Raw genomic sequence first — 13,090 nt, 5'->3', positions numbered from 1 at the left:
TAAAGGAGACTGAAAGAAGGCAGGTAGATGAGTAAGAAAAAGCATCTGAGTTTTCTCTCTGATGTTTCTTGAAGTGAATATGCCTTTTCATGTTAGTATTATTAATGATGATGGGGTTAAGGAGTGCAGTGCTTTGAAGGAGTCTATTTATGTCAGGGTCGTCATTTTGTGCTGCCCACAAAATGTTTCCAGCCCTCCCCTGCCTAGGCACATGACAGGACTGCACTCTCATGACTGGGGTAGGGCCATATGAGAGGAGCTCAGGCCAATGAGTTGTGAGCAGAAACGATGTGTGTTGCTTCCAGGCTGAAACAGCCAACCGCCTGTGCAATACCCAGCAGAGCTCTCTTTCCCTTTGCCATGGCAACCGTCCGCTTTCAAGATGATCCATCATCCTGCATCCTGGAGTGAGAAGACATGGAGCAGAACCCTAGCCGACCTTTACTGGACCTAGAGCATAAGTGAGAAATAAACTTTTCTCCCTAAACTTTTATTGTGAAAAATGTTGAAATAGGCAGAAAAATTGAAAGAAGTGTACAACAGAAATCCACAACCCATCACCTGGATTTTACAGTTAACATTTTGCTATCATTGCTTTATCACTTATCTATCCATCCATCCATTCCTCTCTGCTACATCAATCCCTCTTTTTGGAGGGGGGAAGAATGAGAAACTATTGTAAAACACTACTGAGATTTGGGGGTTGTGTATTATTACAACATAATCCAGCCTTTCCTTCTCTACAGCATCTGAGTTGCCCCGGCCAGCTACTCTCTTTTTCTGCTGAGGACCCTACAGTGGAACTACTCCAAAAAGAAAAATTGTTTTCAGTTGGTTTTAGTTGTTTTAAGTTCATTCTAAGAAATCATTTCCTGCCAGGGAAAGTTAAAAATCCTGGGATGAGTTAGGAGAAAGATTAAGCCATCTTTTTTCTCTTATGGGCTTAAAAATAAGATAAACTCTGACTGAGCTAGTTTGGATAGGGTTCTGTTTAGAGGCAGGTTGGTGGGCATGGATTAAATGGGGAAAAGAAACGCAAAAAAATCACATTCACTGTGCGCCTGTTTTGTGGCAGATATTCTATGTATAGGATCTTGTGACATCCTTCAAACCACCCCATGATATACATAAGATTTTCATTGTTAACATGAGGATATTAAGCTCAGAGAGGTTAGGCGGCCTGCTCAAAGTCACACAGCTAGTGTGAGTGGAAGAGGCAGAATGAAAACCCAAATGATTCCAATACATTTATCCTCCACTAGAAGTCAAGGAGGTATGGGGATATATGTATATGTATAACTGATTCACTTTGTTATAAAGCAATTACACTCCAATAAAGATGTTAAAAAAAAAAAAAAGTCTACAAACCCTTGATCTCTGACAGCCCCAGAAGCTGACATTTCCCTCCCACTGAAAAGGCTGTCCACAGAGAGACATGGCCTATGAGCTAAGTAGCTCTTGCTTGTCTGAGTAGGAAGGGACAGCTGAGCTCTTACAACGTAAGAACCCATTTAGAACTTGGGATTGTGAGAATCTGTCCTCATCCTGTAGAAGTAATTCAATCCTGAATGACCATTCCCTTCAAATATTGAACACAGGTTATCTTCTTTAACTTTGCTATGGAGCTTAACCTTTCCCTAGTGATCTTTATGAGATTTAAGGCCTTAAAATAAAACTTGGATACTCAAAGGGACAGCATGAGGGAGTTTCCTAGGTGATGGAATTGTTCTGTATCCTGGTAGTGGTGGTATTTGCATGAATCTATAAAGGTGTTAAAACTCATAGAAATGGACGCAACACGCACAGAGTTAATTTTACTGTATGTTTACTTTTTCAAAACCTGAAGACACTGATGCAAAAGGGCCCCTGAGACTAGAAATCAAGCTGTCAGGGTCAAACCATCTCCACAAAGCATCAGGGAATAAAATTCCAGAGCGCAGACCACTGAACAGACTTCCAAGGGGTAGGTGCCAGTGCAGTCCTCCCCTCTTTCCTTCATTTATATAAATCTTTCCGGAAAACTAAGTCAAATGTTCCTCATAAACCATCGGAGAAGAGTTCAATGTTTTCCACAGATGGTCTGCTGATTCTCTGTGTGTCTTCATCGAGGCTGGAGTCATGAGGCTGAAGACCAGGCAGGCCAAGGAGGCCATGCCTGAGAAGGCAGGACCTAGCAAATGTGGGTCAGAGAAGAACCTAAATCAGAAACTGGGTTAATTCAACTGGGTTAGCCTCAGTGGATCTGAGGACATCAGAGTCTGTAGAGCTGAGAGGCGTTTACCAGAAGGAAAGTCACGGGAATGAGAAGTCAGGGCAAGTCTAGGCAGATCCACGTGGCCGAGGCTGGAGCGCCTGGACCCCGGAGAACTGGAGGTCTGCCCCCGGTGGACATCTGCTGCCTGAAAGTCCCACCTCTGCACAGGAGCCTAAGCCGTGTCCACCTCTGTCTCTGCAAGAGCCCTTTGGTTAGTGGTTTCGAGCCTTCACTTTGGCCAAATACATGTGGTCCTTGGCAGTCCCGCACTGTCTAGAGCCTGTGAATCTCTTCGGAGCTCATTTATCTCAGGAGGGAAATTGCCTGAGCAGACTTGAAGGCAGGGGTGGGAGCCACCTAAGGAAGACACCAGGGAGCATTTGGCAGGGTGGGTGGGGAAAGGAGACGGAACAGAGGAGAGGGGGCTGGGAACTATCCCACTCTTTCCCTCCCTCCTGCATCTGGTGCCCCAGGAGCTGCTCTGAGCAATGCCTCTCGAATGCGTTGGCGTGAACTTGTACTTGTTCCTCCCTCAGGGAATGAGAGAAGACAGGCTGAAAGCTGCTGAAATGCTTGGAGAACATCCAAGGAGAGGCTTGTCAGAAATGCAGTATATTAATGAAAACAGCTCGGGCCTGGCTAAAGAGTGACTCTTGGAACAAAACAAACAGATGGGAGTTGACGACAGTTGATCTGAAAAAGTCTCCAGCCCTTGTATACGTAGAGCCTGGTGCTTCATGAGAGTCTTCACGGAGTTCACTGCACCGTGGTCTTCTTCAGCTTAGGCTAGTATTCATTTATTCTCAGGAGCGCCAACAACCGCATCAAGGCATATCCCTTATGGGCATAAGCACATTCTCCAGTGTCTGCCATCTCCAGGAACAAAGGTTCTTTGCTTTTTCTTTCTTTCTTCCTTTTTTTTTTTTTTTTTTCAGATTATTTGCTTTGCATTAATAATCTGCCAAGGGCCTCTCACAGGCCATCAGAGTGATGTCAGACGCTTGTTAAAATGTAGATTCCTGAGCTCTACATTTTCACACCTGACAAATTAGGTGCACTCTCTGAGAGCAATTCCAAAGCATCTGCACAGTGGTTAACAAGGGGGAGGGGGTTGAGGGAGGGATGGAGTAGGAGATTGGGGTTAGCAGATGTAAGATATTATGTATGCAATGGATAAACAGCAAGGTCCTAGCACAGAGAACTATATTCAGTATCCTATGATAAACCATAAAGGAAAAGAGTATTTTTAAAAAGAATGTATATATGTGTATATATATATATGTATATATATATATATAACTGAATCACTTTGCTGTACAGCAGAAATTAACCCAACATTGTAAATCAACTATACTTCAATAAGAAAAAAAAGCATCTGAATTTTAACAAGCACCTTCATGATCGTTATCACAGTAAAGTTTAGAAACCACTGCCCTAAGGTCTATTGACTCTAGTCCTTCTCTTTAATGTTCATTTACTTGTTCAACAAACATTCATGTGCCATCTACTCTGTGGGACAGGAAATGGTGAGGGTACTACGATAAATATTCCAGTTGTTCATCACCAAATAGTTAAAATTAAATGTGGTGAATGCTCTACTAGAAGGGGATACAAAATACATGAAAGGATAGAGGAGGAGCCTGCAGGAGATGAGGGCGGCTTCGTAGATGGTATTGGAGCTGTATCTTGACAAATGATTCTCTTCAGGAGGATGAGAGAAAGCACATCTGGGGAATAGAGGGGGTGTGACAGGGTATCACAGGTGAAGGCGTATGATCCGCTCCAGAAGAAGGGATTCTGGAGCCCAGGGAATGGTGGAGGAGGAAAGAGGCATGGCCCTGACCATGGGGACCTTTGCACAGATGCTGAGCAGCTTTGGCTTTGCCCTACAGAAAATGGGAGCTGGAGGAGTATTTGAAGCACAGAGTGACCAGGTGGTATGTGTGGTATAGAGTGATCTCCCTGTTTGGAGCAGAGAGAGGAGTAGAGAAGCATCTGCTGCGGTGAGGGGGGAGGAGGCCAAACCCAGACAACTGCACGTGGGGGCAGAGAGGTCTCTGAGGAGGAGTTAAGGGACTGTGAGAGTACAGAGAGCGCTCAGGTCACAGGATGGAGAGGCAGAGGGGCTGGAGCTCAGGACAGGGAACGAGGCTGGTACACATTCATCAGGGGACGTGATAATGGCCATTCTGAGTCAAGAACCTCATCCAAGGGAAGGTACTTTCAATGCTCACATAACTCCTCCAGCTCAGAATTTGAAAGCCAACCTGACATTGGAGCTGGTGAGCATATTGTCATGTCTGGGCCCTTTGGTGATCGTTTCTGCTGTGCTAGGGAATAGGTTTAAAGATATCTGGTAAGTCAGACCACAAGGTCCCACTGTATAGCACAGGGGACTATAGTCAATATCCTGAGATAAGCCATAATGGAAAAGGATATGAAGAAGAATGTACATATATATATATGTATAACTGAGTCACTTTGCTGTACAGCAGTAATAACACAACATTGTAATTTGACTAAACTTCAATTAAAAATAAATTTATGGGATAAAAAATAAAATTTGCAATTGGGACATTACATATATATATATGTATAACTGAGTCACTTTGCTGTACAGCAGAAATTAACAAAACATTGTCAATCAACTATACTTCAATTAAAAAAGATATCTGGGAAGTGGAAAAAATCACCCCATAATATTTAGTTTGATTCCATTTCTGTTTTTAAAAACTAAGTGCAGGGAGACAGACAGATTGGGAGAGAGACAGAGAGAAGGAGAAAGAGAGAGACAGACAGAGAGGTCGGAATTTGAGGAAATACATAAGCAAAGGCAGGTTGCTATTAATAAGGAAGCGCAGTGGGGCTGGGAGAGAAAACAGAAGGACCCTTGACAATTTACTCTGAATTCTTGCGCATTTTTAAACTGTTCTTAACAATGAGTTCTCTTGATGTATGCTTTTTGTAACTTTTTACAGCAATTTTTTAAAAAGATACTTACACATGTTCTTGGCTGCCACTAGGTGGTACCGGCGGCAGGACAGACCGGATGACCTTGAAGCTTCTCGGGCTCGTCCATGACACCTGAATGTGGGTCTAACTTCCTAACTTCAAAGAGTGAAACAAATGAATGCACCAACTCTTAGAGCTCAGGGCTGCAAGCCCCAGACGTCCCTCTTATTCCTCTTTAGATGTGAGAAGAGGATTTTCTATTTAATTGGTATAAAAATATTTTCAAGTAAAAAAAAAGTTCTTTCCGTATCAATCTAAGTTGTGCAGAGTTTGGTTCACATATATTCAGTTCATCTCAAGATCTCCACCTTATTGTGATATTCCCAAGTCAAATCTTAATCAGATGCATAAAAATAATCGAACTCTTCTCTGTGATGCAACCTCATCACCCGAGGTTCCCTAATTCCAGGACCAGGCCTTTCTTTCCAACCACTTACCCTTAATTCTCTTGGGCAGTCACATCTTCCATCACCTCAAATGATGTGGGCAGGAGACAGAAATGTTACACTTATCTTCTTTCTCCATCCCACGATAACGCAGCATTTGTGATTTCAACAGGGCTCTTCAGCAGGGCTTCTCTCCTATCCTGGACTGGTCTAAACTAGCTAATGTTTTGTTCTTTGTTCTAAAGCAATATTTCATTCCAAAACCACGTGCCTAAGATTCCCATTCCCCAAGAGAGCATAGCCTAGCAGGAAGCAGTGAAAATACTCACGTGCTCTCTCTTCAGGACACCAATGAGGCCAGCCTGGCACACAGAAGCTACTCAGTCCCAAAGGGTGGAAATGCCAAGAGGTGTCTGCAGTGGCTCTCGCTTGGCTAAGGCATGCTGCTGGTCGTAATCCCCACTGCACCTGGCATGATTTTTCACCTTTTTACCCCCAACTCCCACCCCATCCTTCCTGCAGGGGCATTGTGCTGAGTTGGTCTCTGGATAAAACCCAAGAAGAAGGGCACCAAGGTTACAGAGTTGTACTTGACACTCCCTGTGTGGCCAGTTGAGCCACAGATAAATACCAGAGGGGAGAGTCAGGAACATTCCATGCAAAGGACACTAGATATTAAATGAATATTAGCCACGATCCATCATTAATAATAGTAAAGACTACTATTCATTCGAGTTCTTCCTATTTGCCAAACCCTGTGCTAAGTATTTCATACATTTCATCTTATTTGATTTCCTCAACCACCCTGTGGTTGAGCATTATTGCTCCATTTTACAGATATGGGAACAGAGACTTGGAAACTTTCAAGTGACAAGCTCAGGTTTATCTGTTTTCAAAGCTTGTCTTCTTAATCCTTATCCTGCTCTGAAGCCAGTGAAGGGCTCTGATTGTTCAGAGATCTGTTTACACCCCATTTGAGAGACTACTGAGAACCCCGAGTCTTCCTCCTCCAGACCCTGTAGTTCATTATCCTCTCCAAGGGGAGAGAAAATGTCAAGGCGAGAAAGTGAATGTAAACATCCACATGCTTTGTACTAATATTTAGACTTCGTCATACACTTTTTAAAGGTAAGAACTATGCTTTTGCGTTACTTCTTGTCTCCCCTCAGCACCTCCCAATATGCTCCACCCACAACGGTTTTTTAATACTGTGTTGCCTCAGTGACTGGCTGGCCTCTTGTTCACATCTGGGGTCAAGAAGGTTAGTGATGGGATATAATCCAAGGTTTGTGATTTTCTGTGGCTCAAGATTATTTTTCCCATCTGTTTTCCCTTACCATGAATCCTTGAAAATGAAATGTCATTTGGTTTCCAAATTGAAATATTTCATCTAATCAGATGAGTCTAATTTCATTATTTTAAGAAAAACTTATCAAGTGTGGTTGGGTGAAAGGAGTAAACAAGAATAAATCTACCACTACCTTCTCTTTCCTAGGAACTTGGAGCTGGAGCTTGTTTTCATGATATAATTAGGTAGGGACTTCTGTGACTTAATTTAAAAGCCTGAAGTATAATCACCTTTCTTTTTGTTTCAAAACAGTTTTCTTCTCTGCTACCCCCGGGTAAACCTGGCTCTGCTTTTCCAAATTCAGTGATGTCAGGTCAGCAGGGAGCAAATTTGAGACTGTACAATTCCCATCAGCTATTAGCTGGGGACATCTTTCTGTCCCTAAGGTCTAAGTTAGTTCTAAAGGACAGGTTTTCTTTTCAACAAATGTGGTTATCCCTATTAATGGTAATGGGTGTTTCACGTGAATGGGCAGAAGACTCCGTACCCCTAAGTTTTTCCCAAGCATGAATTACGTGAGGCCAAATTAAACACAGTTTGACTCTTTGGCTCCATCCTCCTTTGTGTTCAGATAAATGTTGATACTCGAATAAGATTCTAAGTAATGAAATGCCAACACATGTGGCTTCTGCATCTGTCATCTAAAGGATGTGGCTTTAAAAATGGATTCCTTTCTTCTCTGTTTAATTCTTGGCCTGGTAAACCACTGTAACCCTGCGAGGAAGGCAAGGAGACATTTCTGAACAGTTATTTTCTGCTCCAACGTCAAAAAACTTGTGCCAGTGAGTGAGATATACCCAGTACCGCATTAACATCCTATTCTGAAATGCTTGTACCCTAGGCTACCTCCATTGATTTGATCAGTATCAGATACTCTGACGTCATGAAGTGAAAAACAGGCATGAAAAAAAAAAGCGACTGAAATATGAATAACAAACTGTTCAAGAGGAGACAGCCAGTTCTAGAGGACTGGCTCCGCTCACTTAGAGGTGTGTACCAACGCCAAATAAGACGAAATAAGAGGCAGCCTTGTTTGTGTAGCAGTTAATAGGCTCCAGAGGGGAAAGGGACAGCTCAATGAAACAATCTTGCCTAATTTTTTTCTTAGGTTCTTTACTCTATTTCATGTAACTCATGATTTAGAAAGGTCTCTAAAATATGATGTTTGTAAGAACATCAATCGGCCAAGGCTCTTAAAATGTACGTTAACAGCTTTGATCTCGTTGTCTATGAAGCTATCTGTCGAAGCAATGGCATTTCACATGTATTTAAAATCAGTAACTTCTACAAAGGAAGGCCTTTACTGGCATTTATAAACTCTTCACCGGAAAAAAAGTGGGAAATAATATGATTAATAGTGAGCTGAAGACTTTCATTTCTTCTGAAATTATTTTTAAGGATATAAACAACTCACCCCCTTCTTTGCTGGTATTAACCTACAAAACACAAAAAGTCAACTTGTGGTTATTTTTTCATGACAGTTGACCTCAATTCCTGGCTCAGGAGACAATATAAAGCAGTTCAACTGGTTTTGTCTTGTTTGAGAAACTAAAATTAAAATCTCAGGAGTTATTTATTTTAACCCACAAACAGGAAGGAAAGCGGTCTGTGAGAAAAAGTCATAAAGACAATTTCCCAAGTGTGGATCTTTTTAACTTAGTACCAATCTAAAAAAAAAAAAAAGGTGCTTTTAAAAAATATTTTTAATGTGGGTTTTTTATGGCTCTCTCTAGTTGCAACTGGACACTTTAGGTTTTATTCTCATCTTTCAGCTACTGGTATGTCATAATCTACTCTAGGGAATGACTGCCTAAATTACTATATCCATAAATATTCTAGTGGAAAACATTTGCAAGGCTTATTTTCAGAAGTATACTGAGTACCTCGACGCTGAATCCTAGCTCATAAGATCAAATTCAATAAATGAGGAGAAAAAGAAAAGACCAAATTCAAGTCTATTTTTCTGTACTATAGTCAACAATTTTCAGGTGTTATTTTGAACATTGCAACTCCAAAAGTATAACAGAAAAGAGTTATATGGATGCTATATAAACCAATATTGCAGTTTATTATGGAAAAAAACCTACCCAGTGATGGTGATTTCCATCTTTCATACTACCCAATATTGATGATCAACTACCCTCTGTTATTTACTCTTGGCTAAGATAAGTGATTTTTTGGAAAACAAAATTTGGACAATGTGTGTTTTTCTGACTCTTGACACATTCAATCTCTTTCTGTTTTTTAAAAGTCACAAATCAGACTCCTGTTGTCAAAGTTTTAGCTTTTGAAGAAGAAATCGCACGAGGTGTTTATTTATCAAAGTTAACTGAGTTGAAGTCATACTGGCTAATTCTGGCTCATTCTTCTAATCACAACTTACTTGGTTAAACCAGTAAATGTGCTTTATTAACTGAATATTTGAATAAGTAGCTGTGTATACACTGTGTTATCAATTACAAAACTTTCTATACTAGTCACTGGTCGATCTATAACTGGGAGGGGTATCTGTGTTTAGCCCTAAATGTGCTTTATTAACTGAATATTTGAATAAGTAGCTGTGTATACACTGTGTTATCAATTACAAAACTTTCTATACTAGTCATTGGTCGATCTATAACTGGGAGGGGTATCTGTGTTTCAACCAGTAAGTCTTTATTGAGTGCCTTTAAACACTCAGAAGAGGAGACTGTAAAATAATCTGTGGGTTACCTTACAAGTTACAATGTTGAGACAAAAATGTAAAAGTAAAACCACAATAAACATGCAAATCACTTATCTGCTTAGGGAGAAAATCTTTTACTTTCTTTGTTGCTTTTGATTTTTATTGTTTTTATTAAATTCCATTTTTAATCCATTTATAGGAACAATTTGAAATTTACTAAGTAAATTTAGATCTCAAAGTTGGAAGTGTTAGTACTACCAACACATGATTTGTGATTGCAGGTCCTGGAAACAAATAGCTAACATTTTTGAGAGTCTCAGGAGGACACAAACCACTCTCCCTCAACTATATCAATCTGAAGAGAAGCAGAAATGTTTTTATATATAAGGAACGAGTCTCTTCTTAAGTTGTAAACACACAGGGCTCTGATTCCAACCTTCTCTGATTCCCTTTTCTGGCTGGGCAACTTCTTCCACATATCCCCAGGGTAAGTCTCTTGGCCTCATGGAATTTTCGTCTCCCTGCCTGTTAAAAGGGGAGGAGGGGTAATAAAGCTGTTACCACAGGGTGTTGGTAAAAATTAATTAATATTTATAACGTGCTCCATTAATGTCCTCAGGTAATTCATAACTCAGAATTATATGGCACTTAAAGTTTTTAAAACCGTCCTTGGTTTTTCGATTCAGGCAAAAAATATAACAAATCTTTATACTTCAAACAGTAGGATTAAGCGTAGGAACGTTTGTCTTTCCTAGGAACGATTATTTTCCTGAGGTGAAAATATTAGCATGTTACAAAAGCTTATTTCGTCAACTTTAGACTATGAATAGAGTAGCTTTCATTTATAGTTGATAAAAGCCAAAGGAAGAAGGTTTTTTTTTAATAAAACCCATTTTAATAGCTTATTCTGCCATCTTTGGGGATGTTTTCAACTACTTACTATTGAAAGGGAATTGGTTCATCTATTTTACAATGATTTAAGTCTAGCATTTAAAGGACATCCAAGGGGTCGTTTGGTTGATGTCTCCTGCCTGTAGTAATGGTATTGAGCACCTACTCTGCAAAGCCACATTCTCATATTAGAGATGAGGAAACCGAGGCTCGGTGAGCTTAAATAACAGAGCAGAGATTGAAACCCGCACAACTGGACAGTCCATGCTCTTTTCACCACCTCAAACAGCCACTTCCAAGAAGTTATACCAAGTTCCCCTGCTCTGTACAGACATGTGTTTCTTCTCTGTCCCCATCTTCTCTCTGAACTTAAAAATTAAACTAAGATATTCTAACAGAACTTCAATCCCATCCCCAGAGAGCCCAAGAGCACCTCCAAATCATGTGGTAAAATTTATTTTGAAGGATAGACAGTTTATCACTTTAAAAAAGACACTTTTATAAATTTGTATTGAAGGAAAGAAAAAAGCTACCTATATCCTTTCTTGAGAATTGACTTAGTTCACTCAGTCTTAGTAATTTCTTATACCGAATCAAAATGCATGTTATATTATCAAAGTCTTTAAACTTTGTAGTGAAGTATGATACACATATAGAAATGAAGTATACTTAATTTTTGAAATGTCTAAAATCCATCCCATCTTCACCTTGTGAAGACAATATGCCATTTCACATCTCAGAAAAATGTATATAAGGAATAATGAGCTCTAATAATGTATAAATTAGTTCAGATACCTAAGAGTGCTTTGAAAGGTTAAGCTCATTATTTATATTAAGGCATTATTGGTAAAGTATTATTATAATTGTGATTATCACTTACATGATAATAATATATTTTCTTATGTCTTTGGACAGCAGGCAAGACAAGATAAAGATAATTAAACAGTTGTAGGCACACTATCACTATCTTTAAACAGTGATTAACAACCTATACAATGTATAAATATGCACAAAATTTACGTCCACATAAATGGAATAAATCAACTTCATTGCCTGCCTATTATTGGAATGATATGGCCTTAAAGTCCAGAAGTACCTAAGAATTTGAATAGCAATTGAGAGAAGTCAGTCTTAAGTAGATATTCATCTTTGTCCTTTCATTTTGACTCATATTCCTGTTTAACATTCACTCACAATTAAATGGGTGGAGAGCCTTTATCAAACTCACATCACTGTTCTAAGCTGGTAAATATCAGACCCCCAATTATGGAGACTCAGTGATGCTCCTGGGCTGGGAACACATATTTATTGAAATATTACCCATGAACAGAGGTCTTTTATTGTAGTTGGTTGCACTCCTCTTTTCTCTAGACAATGAATCAACTCAACCCTACCTTTAACTTAGGCAGAAGGACATAGGCCACCAAATATCCTGCCCTATGCCAAGACTCAAATTAAATGAAAACAAAGTAGCCATTCCCCATATACTACCTTGAAAGATTGGCTTGGAGTTCATCCCTATTCTCAGTGTCTATTGTGGTAGGTACAGCAGCTAAGCGGCCCTCTGGGTACCACGTCTCAGCTGTGCAGCTCCCTTCTGGTCATGGGGCTCTGGCACCATTAGCAGAAAACACCCCGAGGAGATCCTCTGAGGGCCTGAATTCAGCTTTTGTCTGCCTGGTGAAAAACATAGTTCTCCAACAATTACCCTAGGGTTTTCCCCAGGGAGTAACATATAACACTAAACCAACTCCATTTGAAGGACAAGTTAGCTAGATGAGAAAGAAAACAATGTTCCATAAACTTACTGACTGAAACCTCAGTAGTTTGAATTTAACCTGCTATTAGAAGTTGATTAATTATACTCATAGCACTAAATCCTGGCTGTAAGATTTCAGGGAAAAAAATCATATTTTTAAAGAGTATTAAATATAAATTGCAGGTATTTAAAAGATCATTAAAACTTTTTTATGTAAGAGCTTTGTTGAGAGTAACTTACTTATGAAATTTATAGTCCAATATAATGACTTATTTAAATCATTTGATTTTCTAACTTCTCTTTAGAGTTGAAATTTTTACACTGTTTCAGTTCCCCCCCAAATTTATTTATATAAAAATAGGTTTGGGACTTCCCTGGTGGTGCAGTGGTCAAGAATCCGCCTGCCAACTCAGGGGACACGGGTTCGAGCCCTGGTCTGGGAAGATCCTACATGCCGCGGAGCAACTAAGCCGGCGCGCCACAACTACTGAGCCTGTGCTCTAGAGCCTGCGAGCCATAACTACTGAGCTCACGTGCCACAACTACTGAAGCCTGCGCGCCTAAAGCCCGTGCTCCGCAACAAGAGAGAAACCACCGCAAGGAGAAGCCCGTGCACCGCAACAAAGCAACAAAGAGTAGCCCCCTGCTCACAGCAACGAGAGAAAGCCTGCGCGCAGCAACGAAGACCCAATGCAGCCAAAAATAAATAAATAAATAAAAGAGAAAGAAATAGGTTTAAAGGTCTTCATTTTGTAAACATTATATGGTTGCAGAA

The 13,090-nt window shown here is 40.2% G+C and overlaps 1 long non-coding RNA gene across 2 annotated transcripts; it reads left to right on the top strand.

Moving 5' to 3' along the window:
* The first annotated feature begins 1,829 nt into the window (after positions 1 to 1,829).
* LOC114487311 (uncharacterized) lies at positions 1,830 to 10,025 on the top strand. Of its 2 annotated transcripts, none has more exons than XR_003682292.1 (4): positions 1,830 to 3,141; positions 5,278 to 5,344; positions 7,842 to 7,989; positions 9,947 to 10,025. It is a non-coding gene; the product is annotated as an uncharacterized lncRNA (long non-coding RNA). The 2 variants fall into 2 exon arrangements; XR_003682291.1 differs by having other exon boundaries at positions 5,278 to 5,474.
* Positions 10,026 to 13,090: the final 3,065 nt, after the last annotated feature.

This window comes from Physeter macrocephalus, chromosome 12 (assembly GCF_002837175.3).
Source record: "Physeter macrocephalus isolate SW-GA chromosome 12, ASM283717v5, whole genome shotgun sequence".
In the NCBI taxonomy this organism is placed as follows: Eukaryota; Metazoa; Chordata; class Mammalia; order Artiodactyla; family Physeteridae; genus Physeter; species Physeter macrocephalus.
Note: the sequence above shows the minus strand (reverse complement) of the source record. Positions and strands in the feature narration are given on the sequence as shown.